Consider the following 16,736-nt stretch of genomic DNA (forward strand, 5'->3'; position numbering starts at 1 on the left):
TTAGCCCAATTAATGTGTATACCTGATAGACCCCCAAATCTGTCTATTTCACAGGGCACTTGGTTCAAATTCTCATCTGTTTTTTTAATGTATAGCGTGATGTCATCCGCATAGAGCGATATTATGAAAATCACGCGTAGGAAATTCCAACGCCCTCGACTTGTGGTGCTTGCATCTCTTGAATATGTTCTCCTTTTCCTTTTCAGAGAATACCTCTGACAAAGGGACGAAGTTCCCGAAATGCACTGGGTCACAAAATGATTGTTTTGAAATATTTGTGTACTTGTAATTGATAGCTTTTGCTTGTTATTAGGCAACTAATCAGATGTTATGATTAGAGAATCTGGATATCATCATCCTTGTGAAAAATGTTCCTTAAAATCTTTGTTAACTGTACATACTGTAATATTGTTGGTGCGTGTTAGAGTCCTAGTCGCCATTATGGGCTAGGCCACTATCATTAGCCTGATTCAGGCCGCCAGAGGCTCCATGGCTATGGCAAAGAGGAGGGGTAACAAGGGGCACCCCTGTCTGGTACCACGAGTGATGTCAAATGAGGGCAAGAGTAGACCGTTTAAGCGTAGTCGAGCTGTTGGCTGAGAGTAAAGTAACTTGACATGCTTAATGAACAGTGGGCTGAACCCCAGTCTGCCAAGCACTGTGAACAGAATTGGTATTCCAGCTAATCAAATGCCTTAGTGGCGTCCAACAGAGCCGCTAGTGGGGGTGTCTGAGGTTCGAGGTAATGTATCACTGAACAGAAGATGCGAAGGTTGTGGGCCATAGATCTGCCAGGTACGAACCCTGATTGATCTGGTCTGGCAATTAGGGGGAGTAGGGGTTGTAATCTATTTGCTAACAATTTGGCGAATATCTTATATAATAAGGGAGAGGGGTCGGTATGAGTCACATCTGTTTGGTGCTTTCCCAGGCTTAAGGAGAGTTAATATTACCGCTTCCCTAGTAGAGGAGGGGAGTATTCCAGTTTGCAACGACTCTTGGTACATGTCCATGAGGTGAGGTGCAAGAATATTTGCATAGCATTTGTAAAATGACGTTGTTAGACCATCCAGCCCCGGAGCTTTGTCACTTGGAAGACTATTTATGACCTGTATGACATCTTCCTTGGTGAATGGTTAATCAAGATATTTACTGTGTTCCCTGCTTAGCCATAGTAATTCCAGTGAGTCGAAATATGTGGTTAAGTCTTCCTCTGTATTAGGGGCACCAGACGTTTACAGTGTGGCGTAAAATGTGGTTACATGCTCAAGAATCTGACTTGATCCCCTGACTGTATTGTCTTCCTCTTCATGTATTTCGGTTATATATGGTGCGCTGTGTGAAGGTGTGAGGGTGTTGGCAGGAGTTTCACCCGGTCTATCTCCCTCCCGGTATCTTCTAGCAGATGTGTATTTCCCCATGAGTTTTATTTCTCTGTTCGCTTCATCTTCAAGTTTGCCCCTGATGGGCGCCAGAAAGTCTGAGTCATGTGTTTCGAAATATTTGAGCTCACATTTACGTATCTCCGATTCTAGCTTCATGATTGTCTGTTGGATTGATTTAAAAACCCCAGCTTCTCTCGAAATGCATTTCCCCCTAATGAACACTCTGAATGCCTCCCATAATGTGGAACAGGAAGACACTGAGCCCTGATTCAATGTAAAATACTTGATTATGTCGCTACGTATTTCTTCTTTGAAAGCCGCATCCAATAGGGCTTCTGGGGGTAATCTCCAAGTGTACACCCAATTGGCCGCCATTGGGAGCCTGAGCTTTAAGAGGCAGGGATCGTAATCTGAGAGCGTTCTGAGAAAATGTATAATCTCTTCTTCCAGGTCGCTACATCCCCGGATACCAACCAGAAATCCAACCTTGACCAGGCATCGGGCTGCACTGATATACACGTACCCTCCCTTCTACCAGTGTGCCATTGTCTCCAAATATCTACTGGTTGATTATCTGATACAATTGTGTTAAGTGTTCTGCTGGCTTTGGGGTGTAGGTTGCGGGATGCACCCTCTCTGTCTACCAAATCGTTCAATACGATATTAAAGTTGCCCCCCCCATATGTGGGTGCAGTTTTTAATAAGAAGAACCATTCCCAGTGGGCCCTGAAAAAACCCTGTGGAAGACAGAAGCTTGGAGAGTCACTTAACCTGCGAATACCCCAGGAACAAGGACACCTACACCAGGGAAGCCGGGTGCAAAGGTGCAAAGTGACGTCGGAAACCCCAAAAGACCACGAGTGAGGACTTTAGCAAAGATGCCGCTGGAGAAGAGTATGCCAGAGTCACGTAGAATAAATGGGTGTATTCTTGAACAGGAGAACCTGTAAGCAGAGGGGATGGAGTCTATGCCACTTGGAGGTGGCCAGGAGGTACTGAAGAGCAATGCTCACCATTGTCGGCAGTTCAGAGGTATTGATGGTGACCTTGTCACTGCAGATTTTACGGACCAGGTGATACTGAGGAAGACCTGGAACGATGCACAAGCTGCCCCATGTCGGAAGTCGAGAACCAGGTGGTTGGTGTTCAGCGGGAGCACCAACAATCCTTGGCAGCCGCAGCTGGCGTGGAGAGCAAAGAAGGAGCAATGTTGGGACCAGCAAGGTCCCCCAAGGGACTCACCACAGGCAGGAGAGTCAAAGCAGGCCCCAAGCAAGCAGGGGTGCCTATTGGCGCAGAAGTAGACCATCAAAAGGACCCACAGGCCAGAGGCACAGGAGTTGCAAGAGGACCTCGAGCAGCTAACCAAGAAGGAAGGACCACAGTGGAGAGGATGCGGTGAGGACTTGGCAGGAAGAGATGCTGGAGGTTGGAACTTCTTGGAGCCCAAAGATCTCTGGAGTGCAGTGCCAACAAGCTTTGGCAATGGCAAGTTGATGACGTATAAAGGGGTTTGGTCCCAGCACTTCCGATCAGGGATACTGGCCTTAAAATTGTAGAGAGAACAGGTCAGGTCTCAAGGGAGCTGCAGAACCAGCACCTGCATTGCTGAGCCTTTTGAAGTCTGTGAGACATCAGGAGCAGCAGATCGGTCAGCTTTGTTGCAGTGCCTGCTGATGCAGGGAAATGACTCCTTCACACCAAGGGAGATTACTTCGTGTGTCATTGATTGCCACAGGTCTGTTGAAGATCCTGGAAGAAGCACAGACACAGACGATGAAGAAGACATGCAGAACAGCGAGATCAGGAGCAGCAGGAGGCTTCCTTGATGAAGTCTTGTTTCCACACAAAGCCTAGCGAAGTGCAGGTGTCCAGACAGTCAAAGAGTGATGTGGTTTCAGACTTGAGTGTCCCATGACGAATCTGAGAACCCTCCCACAGGTAAGATTGTAGTATTTGCCCATACTCTCTTGAGTCAGGTTCCCTGCAACACAAATCTGATCCATCTTTGAACCCCGCCCCCACTGACCGGGCTCAGACTCACTCCCCCGCCATAAGGGCCTGTTTGATTAACTGCAGATATCTCCCTAGACATGCGGACAAAATTTGGCTTTCTCTGGAGGCACACTCATGGAACCTAATGTTCCTCAATGAAACCTGGATCAAAGACAGCTCAAATCCTGACCTTACACTAACCATTCCGGCTGGATACCTACTGCAAGAGGTAAACAGGGTGGGTAACAAAACCGGGGGAGGTGTTGCGGTGATCCTCTGAGCAGGCTGGGAAATTTCACACAGGAAGATCGAGAACACGGGCCCCTAGAAGCTATGTTATCCTGTGTTAAGATTGCTCTGGATCTTGTGATGGCCGGTATTTTAGTCTACAGTCCCCCTAACTCCACAGCTTGTCACCTGTTAGAACTTTATGATTCAGCAGCTGACCTTTCGCTCCAGCATGCCAGTTTCACAATCTTAAGGGTTTCAATGTCCATATGGATGACGAGAACTGCTCAAAAGCTAGTCAATTGGCCAAGACATCTGACAGCCTCAACTTGACACAGCTGGTCAATGGCCCTACGCATTCTGCAGGCCATACGCTGGACCTTATTTTTTTCTAATAATCCTAATCTGAATGTTGAGCCCCCCATAATGCTCACATGGTCTGATCACTTTTTAGTACCTTTCAGCTTGGAACTGAACTCCTGTATTTCCAGATCACATCAAGTCCTAGAAAAAAAGAACATCACCAGAAATAGTATGGCACCTGCACTCTCTTCAATTCCCTTCATATTGTCTGGTAACGCTGACATAGATTCATTTAGCTCTAACAGCTGGTTATCCTCAGCCTTAGACACTGTTGCCCCCTCAGTTCAGTCTCTTCTACTAGGCAGAGACCATCAGCCCCTTGGTTCTCCCCTGAGCTCTGTGCTGAGAAAAGCCACTGTAAAAAATTGGAGCATTGGACACTATCCTATGACCCCACTGCCAAGGTGGCATATAAAAAAGCCTTAAAAGATTTTCACAAACTCAAGCACAGAATTATGAGCGACTACTTCACCAATAAGATCAGCTTAGCGGGAAACTCAGCAAAAACACTCTTTAAAGTTGTGCAGGAGTTCACTAAGCTAGCTGGCAGTGCCAGTACAGTTCTCCTTTCTGCTTCTCTCCGAGTCATTCTGTCAGACTTCTTTCAGGACAAAATCCAAGAGATAAGTACCACCATTGCCGCCCCACGGACTACCTCAGAGCCTACGGCCTGTCCACTCAGCAATGATGCGCTGACCACATTCCGCCCTGTCTCTCTTGATGCTTTCTGAAAAAACTTTTACCTTGCAAATCTGGGTCAGCTGGTGATCCCTGCCCGGCACAGTTTTCTAAACTCTTCGCACTATACATTATTGTCTCACTGAATCAGATCTGGAATTCCTCTTTGAGCTCAGGAATTTTCCCTGCAGTGTGGAAACAGGCCTATCTCCTGCAGATCCTTAAAAAACCAGATGATGACCCTGCTGCATTTAAAAATCTCAGACCCATTTCCCTATTACCGGCACCAGCAAACATTTTCAAACAAATGGTACAAGAGCAACTCTCCAATCATCTGGAATCTAGGAATCATTTTCATGACTCTCGGTTTCAGAGCAGGCTACGGCACGGACACCGCCCACCTGGAAGTATCCGAGAGTGTCCGCAAGAGCATCGATTTGGACAAAGCAGCTATGCTTGTGCTACTCGACTTGTCTGCGGCTTTTGACACAGTTGCTTACTCCATTCTTATGGATAGATTAAGAAACTTGGGTTTTCAGGGCATGGCCTTGTCCTGGATCCGGTCCTTCCTGGGTACCTGGTCTCAACAAGTCTTTCTCCGCCCTTTCATCTCTGACGAGAAACCCTTGCTTTGCGGGGTTCCTCAGGGATCTGCCTTGAGTCCTTTCCTTTTCAACACCTACCTCTCACCACTTGCAGTGTTGGTGGAATCATGCAGGGTGATGACACCCAACTGGTGTTCTCCTTTGAGGAGCAATCAGAAGCTGCTTTTGATAGTTTTAGAAAATGCCTGAGTAACATATCGATTCAAAAAGGGTGTGGTGATGGACAGAGTATCTGAATTAAGCAGAACACTCCTACCCAGTCAAAAGATCAGGGCTTGATCCATCACCGTTTTTTAGCTCACTGCACCATCCCAGTTCAGAACCTGGCTACATGCAAATTAGTCTGACCCTGGCCCAGTGCATCATGGGAACAGGGCAGACCAAACTACCAAGCCAATTCTTTACTGGAAAGGAAACAAACTTCCGGGGACCGGTTTCTGGCATTACAGCCGTCTTCGGCCCGGCTTGCTTGAGTAACATATCGGCTTGGATGTCACTGAACTGTCTCAAGCTTAACTCGGATAAAACCGAGGTACTCTTTTTTAACCAAAAATCCCCTCCCTACCCGGCGATATGGTGGCCACAGGAGATGAATCCTCCTCCTGAGCCCGTTGACTCTGTGAGAAATCTGGGCATCAAATTCGACAATGAACTCTCCTGTAAAATCCAAATCAGGCAAGTTTCCTCGTCATGCTTTGGGAAGCTTTGCACTATGCGGAAATTCCTCCACTTCCTTCCTCTGGAGTGCCGAAGAACAGTAGTCCATGCCCTTATCATAGGATTAGTGGTGACGGTAGATGCGGACACCCCTTTTTTCAAGTTTGGAAGTGTTGCACACTATTCATTGGTTGGTGTCTGTTAAAGGCAAAGCCTATCTATATGACACCCTCCCTTGACTTCCGAACGTACTCCGTTGCCTGGAGAGATTATCACATCCCAGATGGTCGCTTGGAGCGAAACCTACACTGAATCCTGAACTTGCTGATGTTTGAGTTCTGTTTTCTCCTTCTGACTTGTTTGGAATTTTGGGATACACGCACATGGGATCTGATACGACGGACCACCTGAGAGAGTATACAAGATCAAGAAGTACCTTTTGAGAAGGAGAAAGTGTTGATTACGCTCCATCAACTTGCCAGAACATGGCTTTTTGATTCTCCCACAATTAGCCCTGATGAAGCCCGCTTGGGTGAAATTCGTTGGCTGCATGAACAAAGAATAAAAGAAGATTTTTTCAAGAAGTCAAGTTTCTCACATTAATCTGTGTCTTGTTGTGCATATTGCATGCCATCTTTCCGTGCCTCTTTGTGCCTTATCACATCCCACCTAGACTACGCCAACAGTCTCTATCTGGGTCTCCCCGCTTATATGACTTGGAGTTTACAGATTATACAAAATGCTGCAGCCAGATTGATCTGTAAGATACCTTTCTGCCAATTGATTACCCCCACTTGAGAAACCTTCACTGGTTAACTGTGATCAAGCGCATTGAATTCAAGGCCCATACCCTGGCATTTAGAGCATCCTGGGGTCTAGGCCCGGCGCACCTGAGAGCTAGACTCCAGCACTACCATCACGACCGGACCCTGAGATCCAACCATCAGTGTCTCCTTGCCATTCCCCATTTTCACATGGCCAAGACTGGTGGCAGAGCCTTCGCGGTCAGAACCTCTAAACTTTGGAATGCCCTACCACTCTCCATCCGCTTATCGGAGACAGAACTTTTCGGCATGCCCTGAAAACCTGGTTCTTTACCAGCATCTAGTCCTTCTGCGCCTGTTATCAGCCTACTGTCTCAGCCCTGGGTCACCCCCGTTGAGGGTAGCTGTGCACTCTACAAACTCATTAATAATAATAATAATTAAATACCCTAACAAGGGGGTTAGGACAACTCAGGGGTCCCTCCCAGAGTAAGGGCTGAAACGAGGGGAGGATTCTCCCATGTCCTTTGTGCAGTTTAATGCCAGAGCAGGAGTCAAGGGCTCCCTGAACTCGCTCAAACAGGAGTAAGCAAGGAGGGCACCGAATATGCTCTTCAATGTAGTCTGGTGGGATTGGCAAGCCCACCCAATCCCAGACAAATACACTAACACCTCCCTACAACAGGAAATCTATTCCTCTACCTTTGCCAGTTTGAGCCTGGCTCAGCAACAGGAGGGCAGAACTGAGTCTGTGGTCAGCAGTAGCACTAACTTGCTGTCAGACCGTGAAAGTCTGTAACAGGGAGTACAGAGCGAACCCACAGTTCATGGGATCGTACTTCCAGCACTGAAATCGGTGTTGGGATATGATTCCAACATTTTAATACCAAACATGAGCGGGTTCAGTGTAGTCACTATATAGTTGAACATTTCATAGTGACTGATGTCCACTATATTTATTAAAACGGCTGACACACTTACAAATCCTGGAGAATGGACTCTGGGGTTTGTGGGGATCCCCTGCTCATGCAAGGACACCCTCACACTTCTAACCAAGCATCCTGCCATCAGGACTGAAAGGCCTGCCATAAGGGTGACTTATAGGTTCTAAGTGCAGTGACCTCAGATATAAGAAAACTTATATCTGTTGTAAGGGTGTCGCAGAGATTCTGCTCATACACAGAACTTTGCATAGAGACTTAGAACCTCAGTGAATTAGGGTGTACCAAAACTCACCTCAGTATCCAAAATCCCCTACCAGACTAGCAATCAGTGTCTCATTGGTTCTTCCATACCCCCAATGATTAGACAACCCAGAACATGGACTTAGAACACCTCAGGTAACGTGGAACACATGAATACTCTTTCGTTATACTAACATAACAATCCAAAACGAGGAGTAAATGAAGACACGTGCAAGTTTGAAATGTTCATTTCGAATGCTGTGTTCTCAGGCGCAGTATCTTAGCTAATACAAGAAAACATATTATAAGCAACAGGGTTATCAGCATATTTACTAGTCCATAAAATACAAAGGGAGACATGTTAAAATGCTAAAAGGAAGAAGGCTAAATGGCACCTTAGTCTTACCCTCCCTTGCTAGTATATGACAGTTCGTGAATCAGCGCTGCGGTGTGGCCACACCCACACAAAGCGTGACCATGAATCAACTGCTACTAAGATGTACTTATACGCAGTATCAGAAGAAAAAGGACCGCAGTGATCTAAATAAACACAACCAAGTGGTTTATTAGAAATGTACAACTGTGTCTGGGGCGGACGCACAACAGTTGAAGGCTTAATCTGCTGGCAAATGTCACATTGAAGGACATAATCACGCGTCTGTTTGTACAGTCCCCCCCACCAGAAACGTTGTTGTAACTGAGATACAGTAGCCAAAACGCCCGCATGCGCAGATGCGACACCTTCATGGGCTGCAGTAATCAGCGCTGGCCTCCGGTCCGGGTTGGGAATCAACCTTTCACCAACGTCAGGAAATTTCACATAAGGAACTTTATCAGGACTTAAGTGGTATGAATACTTCGAAGGGAACCCCTTAGGATATTTACTTCCCTTCTCAGTCGCAGCAACAGCCGCCAAGATATCATCATCAATCTTACTTTTGGAACGTGTAACTGCTGCAACCAAATATGTCGATACTTCTGATTTTGCAGCCTCATCGGCCAAAGAATTGCCAACAGCGTGGACTCCTACGCGCTGATGACCGAGAGTATGAATTACAAACACGAGTGGCAACTGCTCTTTAAGCTCAGCCACTCTGACCCAGATCATTTTATGTTTTATTGTGCTACCCTTGGAATCACAAAAATCATTCTGAATCCAAAAGAACAGGTTTTCATTGTAAGACTGGACACAGTAGTAAGAATCACTCACAATAAGAGTCGTCACACTAGGATCAGAGTACTCCAATGCAAGCATCAGATCACAAAGCTCTGCCAATTGTGCGGTGCCGTCCCCTAAAGTCTGCGTGTGCACGACCCTGGACTTGAACTCATCGTTCACCATGGCACCTACCACAATGGCACAAGCTGAAACGTATGCGTGCTTAGACCCATGTGCAACTTGCGCTGAAATAAATGATACAATGGAAATCCTCCAAAGGCCGTATAGCCAAAAGCACAGGATGAACAAATTCATACTGCAAAAACTCTTGCGACTGTAGGGAGGCATCAAAAATAAACGTGACATCCGGAGACGTCAATGATGCTGCCCATTGTATCCACCGTGGGTGCAAAGCTTTAGAATTTGGTACACTGGCTTTCGTCACTGCCTCTAATGCAGGATACGGGGTAACAACCAACATGCGTTTTCCCTGCGACAGTGCACGTTCCTTAAGAATCGCCATCTGCACTGCTGTCAAAACTTTTTCCACAGTGGAAAACTGCATTTCTGCCGAAGTGTACAAGTGTGACTTGTAAGCAATAGGTACTGTGTCTCCTTCATTAAAAGTAAGGTAAGTGAAACCCACCGCCCCAATAATGATTCTTATTACCAGGTTGGTGTGGTTATCACAAGTCAGTAAGAATTTAGATTCTAGAAGATCAGCCTGCAAAGATTGCAAAATAGCTAAGTGTTCTGGCAGCCAGCAAGATTTGGTAAAAGTAGGTTGTATCAAAGCATACAAAGGCTTGATACGCTGGGCATATTTAGGAATATATGTACGCCCGAAATTCAAAAATCCCAGCAAGGACTGTAATTTTTTCAGAGTTGTAGGAGCGCGCAGTTGTGCACATTTCTCCAAGAAGTGAGGAGCCAATCCTCGACCTTCATTGTTGAGCTCATAGCCCAGGAACAACACTGTGTACTCTGCAATGTGAGACTTGCAAAGTTGAATTTGTAACCAAAGTCTGCAAAGTTACAAATTATACGGTCAACGCGGCACAGATGCGCCCAAAGCTCGTCGTCTGTGAGATATATGTCATCCACATACGAACACGCATCCGTGTCCACTCTCTCTAAGAGAGAGACAATGCGGGCAGCAAACACGCCTGGACTATTCTCATAGCCCATTGGTAAACGTTTGTATTGGCGTTGTTTGCCGCCACTTGTAAAACTGGTCCATTGGGAACTAAGACCATCTAAATTGTGGGGAAAAAAACCATTGGAAATGTCAAGTGTGTTTTAAACCGTTTACGCACAAGACCATCCACTAAAGCAGAGCCATGGGTATTCTGTACTGCACAGGTACAACAATGCGAGTTCAAATGCCGGTAATCCAATACCAAACGGAACGAGCCGTCTGGCTTGGTTACAGTAAAATGAGGGTTATTCATCGGTGACACACAAGTTTCAATCACACCTTGATATTCCAATTGTTCAAGGATTTGCACAACGGTAGCCTTAGCTTCGCGTCAGATGGGATATTGGGGTTGAGGCTGTGGCATAGACCGCAAGGGAATCTCGTGGTGTGGAGAAAATGTATCCCAACCACAGTGTGTACGGTAGAGAGCCAGCGCAAGGGCTTTAGCCAACTCTTCTGCAAAATTCAGCACATGCTCCTTTGAGACTGAGTGCGTGAAAATAGGGAGGATCACCTCCTCCCCTCTCAGAGCTGCAAGAACAAAAGGTGGGGGCCAATCAGCCTCCGCTAACAAAATATCTAGCTACTCTGGTATCAGCTGTTTCCACAACAACATACTGGTAAGTCGCTGTCACCTTCAGTAGAGGACGCAGGGCCTCTCGCACTATGGTAATCTCCGCCGAGCTGTCCAGCAAGGTCAGAGCCCATGTCAGATTCTGAAGCTGCGTTCTCACTATCTGTGGCACATCTCGCTATTAAAGTGGCAACTTTCTTTTTCTGAAACTGGGGTATTTTCGGTGTTGAATCGTCCTGCTTGCCTTTACCGTCTATCGGGCGGGGCTGGTCGCGTCCCTGCTGGCCACCCCGACCTCTGCCGCCTCCTCCACCACCGGTCGATGAGGCCGATGAGTCCTGAAAAGAACGAGGAGAGCGTTGTTCAGAAACCTGAAAACGATCAGGAGATTTTATCGTCGCACGATCGCGCAAGTCATAAACACGTTCTGTAGGTGCAGGCACTGGAGATGCAGGACGTGACCCCTGTTTCTGTTGCTGTTGTTTACCCTGTTTTTGTTTTTTCTGCCAATTTTGCTTCTTAGCCTTGGGCTGGTCATCAATTTCCGACTCCTGCCCTTGGGGTTGCCTTTTCTCTTTTGTTGAGAAAGGCTTGACACCCAAACTGTTACGGCCCACGGTTTTATAAGCCGCCGTAATAATCCTTGGTGACTGGTGGGGTTTTTCGGCATCGGGCACCGCTTGCAAAGCATTAGACACCTGAAAGCTTACCGCATCTCCCTTGACATTCGCAAGTACGAGATCGGAAACGACGTCAAAATTGCCGCATAGCCGCATACCCAATTCAACCGTTGCCTCAGATCCGTGCTCATCCTGAACACGCTTAATGACCGAGGGTAGGACAGTCATTGACGGAGTGCCGAAGCACCTTGTGTACACCACCGCAAAAATCTTACCCCAAGATTCACAGTCACCTGCCTCTGGTATCAAGTCTTTAGGCAAACTAATTGTCAGAATCCTGTGTTTCTCAACAGGAGTCGGGTTAGGAAATACTGCTTCCAGCTGGTCAAATTTCTCGGCAAGCCAGAAACGCATATCATCCTTATCCTGGGGGCACTTGCCCATCACTGCATTAACCATAACAATACTAAGCTTCATACCGCCCGGTCCAGCTGGATGCGCCTCAGCACCCGGGGCCCCGCCCGGGAGATTGCGGGTAATGTATTGCACTAATGACCGAATTACACTAATTGCAACTGTATGTAACAGCTGTAAATCTGCAAAGGGATCCGCTCCATCTCTAGGATGCGGTGTAAATCCAGCCAAAATAGGCCAGGTAGTGCCTGGAATGGACAAAGGACCTAACCTTGACCCTAACAAAGTGTGGGGTAGGGCGCCATTAAACCAAACTCGATGCTGCCAAGCATTAATCGGAACCTCCTGTGTCCTATATGGAACATATTCCTGAGGCACGGCAGTAGGAGTATAAGTGTCGAACACATTAGGAAACTGCGCCGGGACACTTCCGTTGGAGGTAGCTTTGCGCTATATAAGTGTATAATAATAATAATAATTAGTATTTGCGTTCACAGCCGGGAAGGTCACCCACGAATAGAAAATTTCGTATGGGTAAGCCACTTCCGCACTCACAACCATAATAACTGCCATGCACTCCAACCCGACGTCATACACCTGCAAATGATTGCGAACTGCAAATCGACTATGCTGCGGTATGTCAAGGTCAGCCATAGTGACACAGTCAGAAAGAGGTAGAACAAAAAACTACGTAGCACAACTGGGTAGTAATTGAAAAGGAAACCGTTTGAAAAGATTCAAGCTTGAAAAGACCTCTATAACTATAGGTAGGTTTGTCCGACACCACTGTCTTCCGGAAACAATAGTGAATGGGGTTAAGGACTGATATAAGCACTACTCAAGGGTCATGTAATAAGACCACCAATGATTGGGCGCCATGTCGCAGGGATTCTGCTCATACACAGAACTGTGCATAGAGACTTAGAACCTCAGTGAATTAGGGTGTACCAAAACTCACCTCAGTATCCAAAATCCCCTACCAGACTAGCAATCAGTGTACCATTGGTTATTACATACTCCCAATGATTAGACAACCCAGAACCTGGACTTAGAACACCTCAGGTAACGTGGAACACATGAACACTTTTGTTATACTAACATACCAATCCAAAACGAGGAGTAAATGAAGACACGAGCAAGTTTGAAATGTTTATTTCTAAGGCTGTGTTCTCAGGCGCAGTATCTTAGCTAATACAAGCAAACATATTATAAGCAACAAGGTTATCAGCATAGTTACTAGTCCATAAAATACAAAGGGAGAAAGCATGTTAAAATGCTAAAGGGAAGAAGGCTAAATGGCACCTCAGTCTTACCCTCCCTTGCTAGTATATTATATTATATCTAAAGAAGGTCTCTTTGGGTTTTAGAAGGGCAGCCCCATACCTCTGATCTTAGTGGAAAGGGAACACATCATCTTCCACCAGCTCTCTGCATGCGAAGATTCATCAAGTGTGGGTGTGAATGCTCTGCGCAGTGCATTATTAAACGTGCCAAAAGCCAGAGTTGGCCGCAGCTGCATATGTGTTACATATGTCGGGACAGCCAATAATCTCAGAGGTTCGAAACAATGCTTGCTCCAGAGGAAGGTGATCACAAGTCATCCAGCAAGATGGCTAGTGAATTAGCACCGGTTTCAGATGAGGAATTACTTATATATGGACAGGGAGACATAATTCACAGTTGTCATTATGTACATTTAGAAAAGCACTATTGATGCTCAATTACCATCTTCACATAGTCCCATTTGGAGCCGTTGCTGTGACGGTGTCGGGGTTGTGTTTTGTCACACCACAAAACTTCAAAGCACGCTGCTATGGTGTAGTCACACTTGGGTCATGCTTATCATCCCAAGCGCACTTCTGTGACTTTCACAAGTGCTATGGGTTGTGCATACATGCATTATTTCCTTCACAATAAACATGCACATTTTGTATCCTTTCACCACATCATAAACACTTGTATCCAAAATATAGTTTGTAAGATCAATGGCACTCACCCCATGTAATCAGGGCTTTTGATTCTCACGGGAGCACAGGAGGGAGACCTTGTATTCATACACTATAGATAAGAAAATTGTGGCCATATCGGTATTGGGATTCTGTAAAATTGCCAGGAAATGCAATAAAACGAACGTCATAGCCTACCACAAGCCTATGCAGTGGTGTCTCGTTTATGCGAGACAGGGATCACTTACTTCATCAAAGGTCCTGCCGTGCTGCACCTACTTGTTGCTCTGCTCCCCGGCTTGTCCAAATGTTGTGTGGAGCAGGTAGCTGCATGTATGCGTACTGTCATGTGTATCGGGCCCGAAGGCGAGGCACGTGTATGCAGTGCTTCCACCCTACCGTGCAGCCTTGTGTTAATTTAGTATTGCTGTAGCCTCTCTGTGGCCTTGGATTGTACCCAGTTTGTGGAACAACCATTCCTCTTGAATTTCTCTTTCAGACGTGTAAAAAATCAACCAACCCGATCTCATTAAGTTAACACAATTTGGGAACGCAAGGGTTACGGTAAACCCAACAGTGCTTTGGGATCAGTATATGTTTATCAACCAGGTTAGAGCCTGGTTCACGTACGTTATGTTACGTTCCGCCCCTTATCAACTGGTTACTCACTCGTAGTGTTTATATGGACCAGGTCAGTTATTAATAGTATTAGATTTAGAAATAGCATGGTCATGTTCCTATCACCGCTTTGCGGTATCGCATTGTCTTCTCAGTACTTCTACATGGTACATAATACATAATCGCCATGTCGAGTTTATGGTGGTTACTTCTCATAGTATCTCAATGACAGAACAGTATTGACGCACAGTAGAGTTGGAAGTGGCAGGATCAAGAAATTCTCACCAATGTGTACTAGCTCGCTTTGTTTAATCTATTCAGGTTATTGAGCTGGTTCTATGGTATGTCGTCATTAAGGCCTAGTATGTGGGTCTTGACACGATGTAGCCATTTGTGGGTGTGATTTTTTCAGTGATGCTCCATTGTATGTCTGTGTGATATTTTCTAGGTAGTGTGTTGTCAGTTTGGTTGTTACACGTCTCCATCTTATAGTTCTCCTGTGTTCGTTAATGCTGATTTTGATTTTGCGGGTGTTAATTCCGATATACTTAAGACCACAGGGGCCTACAATGCTATTTACAACATTGATACTGTTACAGTTCGTGTGAGATCTCTGCTCTCATGGACTCCTCAATCCTTGGTCAATTGTGTTTGTGTGGGATGTGAAGGGGCACACAGAGCAATTCCCACAAGAAAAATGGTCCTGGACGGGGGGTAGGTTCCACAGTGTGTTTTGTCCCTTGGGTGTTTTGCTGCTAGTATCGCTGTGGACCAATCTATCTCAGACGCTTCGTTTTTTTTAAATGAAAACATGGGTGTCTCAAACTTCAGTTTGTTTCATGTGAGTATGCGCCAGTGTTTATTGATCGCCTATTTCACAAAATTGGAACCTGCATTATAGGTTGTGACACAGATAAAATTGGTGTTCTCGGGTCTAGTGTTTTTTTTCCAGAAGGGAATCTCTTGGGATGTTGCGTACTCTCTTTTTAGCCTTGTTCACAATATGGACAAGATACTGTTGGGAATGTAGCTTGCTAGCAAATGCATCTGCTTATCTTTTGTAGTCGTCTAGTTTACAGCAGCTGCAGCGTATGCGCATAAAAGTCCCAATGGGAGATTTTCCCGCAGTGCTCTTGGATGTGCACAATCAAAGTGTAATTATCTGTTTCGGTCTGTGGGTTTTGTGAACAGGGATGTGCTGAGTTTCTCTTCTTCTGCTATGATATTTACATCTAGAAACAACACTTTGCTGGTATTATGGGTCATAGTGAAATTTAGGAAAGTATTTCCTCCATTTATCCAATTGTTAAAGGATTCGGGGGGTATTAGGGTTGTTCCATGTGACCAGGATCAATATATCTAATCCATAACCGTATCTGGTCGGTAAATGGATTATTGTTCCAAGTGTTGTGATCCTCAAACCATCCCATGTACAGACAAAGACAAGCTTGGGGCAAAAGTGCTGCCCGTAGATGTAGGGGCACTTTCCTACAGACACAATGCCACATATATTTTCCTAGTTCTTCAGAAAAACTTCTGTCCATCATTTGTTTGCCAATCACTTTTTGCCCTAAGTGGTATGGGTATGCCCAGACGTGGGTCCCTTATGTAAATGTAAATGTCATGGTACTTATAGAGCGCACTGTCACCAGACGGTCACCTTGCGGTGTCGCCTATGCGGTTTCCTGGCGCTGATACTCATACCGCTGTGGAACCCCTCCTGGCTTTCCCTGTGAAGTGTCCACTCCTGGGCACCCCCAGGGTGAAGCCAGGCATCCTTAGCGCTGTTGGGGCCGGTGTGGAGGCTAAGCAAGCTATTGCCCAGAGTTGCAGCGTGGGGCCCGTGATTAGATTAGGCACCGAGGCGAGAATTAACAGGTCCGAGGAAATTGAGCCCGAGACCCTGCCGAGGCGGGAATCGAACCCTGGTCCCTGGCCAGAACTCTGCATCAGGGTCTGCCGCTCTAACCATTGAGCCACACTCCTCCACCTTGCTCACTTTGCCACTGGATTCAAGCTAGCCTGACTGATGAAGGGTAATACCCAGAAACCGGTCCAATGATGCTTGTTTCTGGACGCAGAATGCTGTCTGTTCCTGACTGGGATCTCGTGCCTCAGGTTCTTCGTGCTGGTTCCTCTCCTCTTGAGTCTCTTTCTGACGGACTTCCGGGTTCAGTCCTCTCTGGTCGCTCGAGGAGGTGGTGACCAATTCCTCTGAGATGCAGGCATTCCAAATAAACATGTCCTCTGCATCAGCTTGGCTGGGGAACAGCCTTTACGACGCGGCTGTTACACCGCGTGCCGTTACAACGCGTTTTTTTCAACGCAAGTCGTTACCACGACTTGCG

Source organism: Lissotriton helveticus, chromosome 3_2, assembly GCF_964261635.1.
Source record: "Lissotriton helveticus chromosome 3_2, aLisHel1.1, whole genome shotgun sequence".
Taxonomy (NCBI): Eukaryota; Metazoa; Chordata; class Amphibia; order Caudata; family Salamandridae; genus Lissotriton; species Lissotriton helveticus.